This window comes from Planococcus citri, chromosome 5 (assembly GCF_950023065.1).
Source record: "Planococcus citri chromosome 5, ihPlaCitr1.1, whole genome shotgun sequence".
Taxonomy (NCBI): Eukaryota; Metazoa; Arthropoda; class Insecta; order Hemiptera; family Pseudococcidae; genus Planococcus; species Planococcus citri.
In genome coordinates this window covers 54,860,078-54,866,881 of record NC_088681.1, presented here as the reverse complement: position 1 = coordinate 54,866,881, position 6,804 = coordinate 54,860,078, and positions in this window count along the sequence as shown.

Below are 6,804 nucleotides of genomic sequence, written 5' to 3'. Positions count from 1 at the left end.
AAATTTTATTGCTGAAAAAATCTCATGAAAAATGATTCAAGTGTGGATATTTTTCCCAAAAAATTGTTCTCAATGTTGAAAAATAATTGAAAAATCCAATTTTCAGGATTTTATAAAGAGAGGGGAGAATTCTTGAAAATTCAGTCTAACAAGGGAACCCTCCCACATGATAATCTCCGATTTGAATGAAACTTGGACAGGTGGAAAGAGGACCTCAAAAAAACCCCATCCCTAAATTTTCAGCTGCTGAAGTTGATTTTTCTATTTTTGGCGAGCGTGTGAAGTTTTGTGTATTTTTTATATTTTTTTTTCATGTTATATGTCAAAAAATTCGATTTCTGATGATAATTCCAGATTTGACCGACGGTAGTACTTATCGATTAGGTATCAAGCAGAGACCCTTTGGCCAAAATTTCAGCTGCTGAAGTTCATGTGGTGGGGAGAAACGGCCATTTCTTGAATTCATTCATAACATGGGAAAAAACAGTAAAAAATTTTGTTTCCTGAACGGATGGCCGGATCCGGCCAATGATGGCATGAGTCGATTTGGTATTCGGCAGAGACTGTTTGACCAAAATTTGAGCCCTTGAAGTTCATTAGAAGAGCTTAATTGACTCATTTTTCAAATTTTTCAATGGCATTTAAAAACCAGCAATTGGGCAAAAAATTCGTTTTCTGATGATAATTCCAGATCCGGCCGGCGGTAGTATTAGTCAATTAGGCATCAAGCATAGACCCTTTGACCAAAATTTCAGCAGCTGAAGTTCATGCGGTGGGGAGAAACGGCCATTTTTCGAATTTACAGAACAACTTTACCTGTGTACACAAAACTTCTAACGCTCGTCAAAAATCGAAAAATCAACTTCAGCAGCTGAAAATTGGGGGATGGGGATTTTTTGAGGTCCTCTTTCCACCAGTCCAAGTTTCATTCAAATCGGAGATTATCATGTGGGAGGGTTCCCTTGTAAGGGGTAAAACTTAAAAGTGGGAAAAAGTTGATGAAATTGTCTTCGAGAAATTTTTATCCTTTCTGTCTTTGAAATTTGAAATGCAATACACTAGGAAGTTACAATTTTCAGGCATCCCTCCCCTTCCTCCTTCAAAAAAACATTAGGATGAAAATCTGAATTTTTTTAGTCAAGGTAAACATTATTAAGCATCACTTTTAAAAATATTTTAAAAAAATTCAAAGTTTCAAAACTTTGGTGGGGGGGGGGGAGAGAAGAAATTATATTGACTGCGTGAACTCGAATTTTTGCCAAGTATCAACTTTTCAATTATTCAAATTTTTTAGCTTGATATTAATAAAATTTCACAATTTTTACCTCTTTAATGACTAATTTTTTCCGTAAATAAAAACTTTCAGTGTGCACAAATTAGCATGTTCTATGTAAAATAAGAACATTTTCTGCCAGCCAAGCTTTTATTGCCAAGAATTGTCGGGAATGGTCCCCTAAATAAGCTCCACATATTACCACCCTTCACATCCTCTCGCTAATTTAAAAGAAATTCTAGGTTTCGTTCGATGATCTAGTTGGAAAATTTTAAATCAAATAATTATTTTTTCAGTTAATCGAGGATGTAATTTTTCGTGGTGGGGAGAGGAGGGAGGGCCGCAGGGTGAAATTTCATGGGGGGGGGGGGCTTAAAAACCTGAGTCTGATTTTAATTGTTCGGTTGTTAGTTCTGGACCAAGATGTTTAAACGGTCCTCAATCTCCTCATTCTTTCAAGTCATGAAAAATCCTCGCATTTGACACAATATACGAGTAGCCCTGAAAATAGTGAAAATGCATGGAAATTTTTGCATTCGGCTCAAAAGTTCGATATTTTTCATCAACAAATTTTTTTAAATTCAGTTTTTTCTACCTTTAATTCATTGAAGTTTTTTTTAAAAAAATCGAATTTTATACAATTTTTGAAGATGGCTACCCTTGAACCCTTGTTTTGAAGACAGGTTTTCAATGCATGGATGTAAGGTATATTAGGGCAAATCGCGTAGAAAAAAATAAGTGGATTTTGACGAAATTCAGCGAAGGCCTTAATTTTGAGTTGAAAGTGACTTGGAAAAATTTTCAGCTCTGGAGGTGTTTGTGGTGGGGTTATATTATAAGACCACAAAGAGAGTGCATTTTTGAAAAAAACTACTCGTAACGTGGTTTTTATTGTATAAAAATTGATCACTTCGTGTATAGCGTTTAGACGCTGAGCCGAATAAATACATACTTTTTTCTCTCTCTCTCTCGGTCCAATTGAGAATACTGAATACTGACACCCCTCAATGCCTTTCTAGCTACCTACCCTTCACAATATTCAGAAAAATCACCATAAGGTTAACATATGATGTACTCGGAGAGCCCGCTTTAGGATTTACTGCACCCCCTCTCGATCCTCCGGGACAACTTTTTTCTTAAAGGGGGAGTCCTAAGGAACATTTCTAGCCCTTTTGTCCTCAAAAAAAAGTGGCCCTACTTACAAAATGGCGACCATTTTGATTGACAGGTTTGCCGAAATTGCAGATTTCGCGTTCCCACTTCCCACATAGGACTTGCACGACATTTTTTGAACCGTACAAAAGTAGATCGAATGATCAGGCAAAAATTTATCACCTGTCAAAATTTCAAGTGCTAGAGTGCATTTTTCGAATTTTGGTGAATTTTTGAAAATCAAATTTAGGCCAATAATGAGGGAAAAAATAAAAATTTTTACCAAATTGACCAAGAAAGCTGAAATTTGGAATACATCCTATTTTCGACATGCCAAATCGATTGTAAACTGTTTCAAACCGTTTTGAGCAGTTCTGGAGCCTCCAGCAAATTTTTGAAACTCGAAATTTCCACAAAATTTTATCAAAATGTAGTTGGAAAGCTGAAATTCATTCTGCAAACTAATTTCAATGCGCTACAATGCATTGCAGGTGAATTTCGAGTCGTTTTGGAGCCTCCAGCGATTTTTTGAAAATTACTGGAGCCTCCAGCAGATTGTTCAAACTTTGAATTTTTACAAAATTTCATCAAATGGAGATGGAAAGCTGAAATTTACTCTACCTCCAATTTTAACACCTTCTGAAGACGACTTTAGGCGGGTTCAAGTTATATTGGAGCCTCCAGCAACTTTTTGAAAATTCCTGGAGTCTACAGCAGATTTTTGAAACTTGAAATTCCCGCAACATTTTACCAAATGGAGTAAGCTGAAATTTACTTCGCAAACTATTTTCAATGCGATATGAAGTCGACTACATGGTGGTTTCAAATGGTTTTGAAGCTTCCAGCTACTGTTTGGAAATTTCAATTTTCCAAAAAACTCCATACGACCTTTCAAAAAATCGCTGGAGGCTCCAAAACGACTTGAAATCCACCAGCAGTCGATTTCGTAGGGATTGAAGTTAGTTTGCAGAATGAATTTTGACTTTCCATCTCCGTTTGATGAGTTTGCAGAGTAAATTTCAGTTATCAAACTCCATTTGATGAAATTTTGTGGGAATTATTGGTCAACTGGTTCCTTCGAAATTTCGAACTGGGAATGAATCGAGACAAAACTTCCATTCTGTGAGCATTTTTCACGTCGAAAAATGAGCAATAAAACGTATCGAAAACACTTCCCAGCAAACACTTCTGATAATTAGCAACACTGCGATAAAATTAATCTCTCCACATTGACAAAAACTTTAAAAATTTGCTGATTAGGTTCCTCTAGGCACGAATTGGTTACAACATTATTACAGTGTAGAGGAGAACTGCGATGCAGAGGAGGCGCTAGCGATAGCGATTTGTACTGCGGTGCAATTTTTAGCCATTAGTTCATATCCGGCTCGTTATATATATACACTTTTTTTTTCATTACTTTGGGCAATTTATATTAAGATAAAGAGCTCGTACACTAGAGTTCGTAGTCGTAGGTAAAGAGTCATGCTTAGTTAGGCCAACACACCACGGCTACACAGCTTCGGCGATCACCTAATAGTCTAATATCTATTAATATTTACTGTACATGGACGAAGTTGATAACCTTGGAATAACCTAGACTATGCCGAAGTTGTTGGCTAGGCCATTCGATCGACGATCGCGAGCGGACGCCGTGCAACCGCCGATGAACGGGGGCCTCCAGACAACGAGCAGGTAATTTATACCCATCTTCGTCTCTTCCACATCGAGCCCATACACGATGGAGATTTTCGCTCGTGTAAAGTCTTCCTGTTCATTTTACTACCATTAGCACAGGGAGAAAGAGAAACACACATCCTTCAAACTTTCCTTCTTTTTTTTTTCAAAATGTCACATCATTTTTTCTCATCATCCATCCTCATCGTCTTGTTCATTAACCAAAAAAAAAAATGAAGATCCTGTCTTCGTGATCGTCGCCATTTACCTGAATACATTGTCGAGGTGTTCTTTTTTTTCTTTCGCTCTTTTTGTATTTGTATTTTGTGTATGGGTCCGTTTGTCTTCCACCATAAATAATATGCTCTTTTGTACGCGTATTTCTTTTTCTCTCTATAATGTTTGATTCTTTTTAAATCTTTTAAAATCTTTCCTTTTTTTTTCGTCCTCCTCCTGCTTTTTAGGTATGTATTCAAATTCCCCGAGTTAACGGCCTTTTGGTGCCTATTCACGCGAGTAATTACTTGGAGTTCTAGGAAAAAACCACAAATCGATGATGGATTTATAACAACTCGACACAAATGACCATCTTCTTTCTTTTTCTTCTTCTTCTCTTTTCTTTTTTTTTCCTGCGTTATTTCTATACAATTTATCGAGCAAAAGTAGGCACTATTTGCAAACCTACTCGAGCCATTGTCCGTTAGAATTGGAGAGCTGCAATTGTAACGGCTATTCGTGTTGTTTCGGATGTAGCCACTTGCCTGTAAAGTGGTTTCTTTTCGTTTGATTTTGGATCTTTATACAGGGTGCTTGAGACATTGTCTGGTTGTCGTGAATTAAAAGCCGAAAAATCAATTTCAATACGTGAGAAAACAATAAGTATAGTTAAGATGGAAGTATACTCGAAAATTGCAAAATTACCGAGGAGAATGTTGTAATACTTGGTCGTTGGTCGATCTTGAAAGGGAAGAATTAATCTTGAAATATTATTCAATTTTCGATTGAATGATGATTATTTGATTGAATTCAACTGTACCTGCTTATCTCTCGTTTCTCCCTCTTTTCCTGTCAATATATTTCAAAAGTTCGAAATTATACCTAAAAAGCGAGGAATTAATCAGAGCAAACGATTGAAGATTGGAAATATCTATACCTACTTGTTGATTCATATTTTCAATACTTTTAAATATTTTTTCATCATTTTTTTAGAAACATAGAATTTCTTCAACTTTTTCAGAGCTTAAGAACTTGAATTTCATTCCTTCAGTAACGTCAACTACATTCTGGGATATCTGGGTCAAAGTACAGGGTGCCTAATAAAATCTGCTGTACTTTTTCGGAACCTTTACGAAATGTTTCTTCGATTAATTTCCTTCCTCTTCCCCTCTCACTCCAGTAATTCGCTCTGAAAATTTCAGATATGTACATTAGGGTGGATTTCGATCATATTCAGCAAAGACCTTCATTTTGAGATGAAATTTACCCTCCAAAAATTTTAGCTCTGGAGGTGTCTCTGGAAAGAAGATTTGGGCCCTAAAAGAGAGGGTATTTTTGAAAAATTCGTGGTTTTTTCGCTCCTATCGCAACACAACCTGTTGGGGGGGGGGAGTCCAGTCTCCAATGAAAATGTTTGAGATCCTACTTTTGCCAATTTCAAAAAATCAAAAAAAAACCTTAATAATTTTTTTTTGATTTTTTTGAAATTGGCAAAAAAGTTTAAAAAATTGGCACGACTGCGTTCCAAAATATTTCCCCACTTTTAAATTTTAGGAATGATATCTTTCAATATTTTGGCATAATTATGCAAAATATTTTCGTCAAGAAAAAATATTTCTCAAAACACGAATTTATTCAAAAATAAGCGATTTTTAAATTTCGACCACTCACGACAATGGCATAAATCGACGTAGAATCCAGAATACTTTCATTGGAGACTGAGCCATTTTTCCAAAACCAAGTTGTGTTGCAACAGGAGCGAAAAAACCACGAATTTTTCAAGAAAAAAAAACCTCTTTGAGGGCTCAAATCTGCCCTTCGGGGGATACCTATGGAGCTAAAATTTATTATATGGGTTACTTTCAGCTCAAGAGATCTTCATTTTGAATTGAAAGTCACTCAGAGAAAAATCTAGCTCTGGAGGTGCTCCTGAAGGGGAGATATAGGACCTCGAAGAGAGTGCATTTTTGGAACAAATGTTGAATTTTTATCAAAAAAAATCATGGCATTTTTTGAATTTTTGGGCTAAAGTAAAAAATCACGATTTTTAAATTTCTGGAAAGAATCAAGATTTTTAAATTTCTGGAAAAAATCAAGATTTTTAAATTTCTGGAAAGAATCAAGATTTTTAAATTTCTGGAAAAAATCGAGATTTTATTGCACTTATATTCTGCCAAAAATCCGCACCTTTTTCGAATTTATGATGAAAATCAGGACTTTTTTACATTATTAAAAACAAATCAGGACTAAGTATTTTGAATCTCTTATTAAAAAAATTAAAATTTTTAACAAAAATTGGAATTTTTTGAATTTTTGAAAAAAAATCAACACTTTTTTGAGATTTTGACAAAAATTTAGACTTACAAAGAATTCTGGCAAAAAATTAGGACGGTTGGAAAATTGGAACATTTTCAAATTACTGGAAAAAATTAGGAATTTTTCAAATTTCTGATAGAAATTGTGACTTACTCGTATATTCATTAAATTCC